The sequence below is a fragment of the Galeopterus variegatus genome, unplaced genomic scaffold, assembly GCF_000696425.1.
Source record: "Galeopterus variegatus unplaced genomic scaffold, G_variegatus-3.0.2 Scaffold8418, whole genome shotgun sequence".
In the NCBI taxonomy this organism is placed as follows: Eukaryota; Metazoa; Chordata; class Mammalia; order Dermoptera; family Cynocephalidae; genus Galeopterus; species Galeopterus variegatus.
The window spans coordinates 155478-156785 of record NW_007734529.1 but is presented as its reverse complement, the minus strand read 5'-3'; positions in this window follow the sequence as shown (position 1 = coordinate 156785).

The following is a 1308-nucleotide window of genomic DNA, read 5'->3' as shown; positions in this document are numbered from 1 at the left end:
CAGGTGCGGTTCCCAGGAGGAAGGAGAGGGCAGGGCAGAGCTGGTCAAGGTGGGCAAAGCGCGGAAGGCTGCTCGGGAGGGGCTGTCCTCCCCTCCTCCCTTTAGGAACAAGCTCTTTTTCCTTTTCCTATTTTGCTTGCTTGTTTGCTTGTTGCGACATGAATTAGAGCAGAGATACATTTGGCTTTTTTTTAAACATTTTTTTAAGTTGTGGTCCTTGTGGAGAAGGGCCATTTTATGGTTATTTTGGAATTGAATTCCTCTCTACAAAATGTACCTGTTCTGAGCTTGTTCTCCTGGCCCAAAATTCTGTAGCTGTAGCAGGGCAATGAAACTTCTCCAGTTGGTTGGTTTTTTTGTTTGTTTTGCTTTGTTACGTTTTTTTCTTGAATGCATCAGGTGATTGAACTGAGAGAGAAAATATGGAAATATGGTTAGGTCTTTTTTCTTTTTTTTGGTGGCAGAAAATACGGAAATAAGAGCACAACAATTAAAGTCACCTCACTAAGCTCTCTGCACCCAGGAAAAAACTGGTAATAAAACAAGGGCCCCTGCACAACTGCTTATTCTTCTAGATCCAGCTCCCTTCCCTTGTTCAGTGCAGGCTTCGTGGGCCATGTGAGGCGGGATTGAACTCTCTGTCCTTTGGGTTACATCATGTATTTCTTACTGCACCATTTTACAATTATGTGTTTATGTCTTTCTTCCCCATTAGAATTTGAGCCCCTTGCAGGTAGGGACCTTCCTTATCTATTTCTGGACTCTATTACTGAGTGCAGCATCATATATATAAGTTTTTTTAGAAGTGTATTAGATGAACAAATGAATGAATGAATGAATGGCCTGTGGATCATAGACTTTTCTTCCTGGTTTATATGTCAAAAAAAGGTTTTGCCTCCTTGAAACATGTTTTTTAGGCCATCAATAACAACAGAAATAACAGCTGCAGTTGACTGAGCATTTACTAGGTGCCAGGCACCCTCTGCACACATCATGCACAGTGTCTCATTTAATCTGGATCTGTCCCTAAGTGCACATATGTTGTTATGTGATCTCCCAGGGTCTTATGCTTCTCCACCGTAACACCTGCCAAACTTATAAGTAATTGTTCTTTCTCTGTTTTCCCTTGGATTGTAAGCCCCATGGGGACAGAAGGTTGTCTTTTCTCATATGATGCTGAATCCTCCAGCATGTAGCCCATATAATGCATGCCATGTAATACATACAGAATCAATCTCTGTTGCTTTAATGAATTCTTACAAATCCCTGTTAGGTGCTATTCAAGTATTCTTCTGTATAATTATTGTA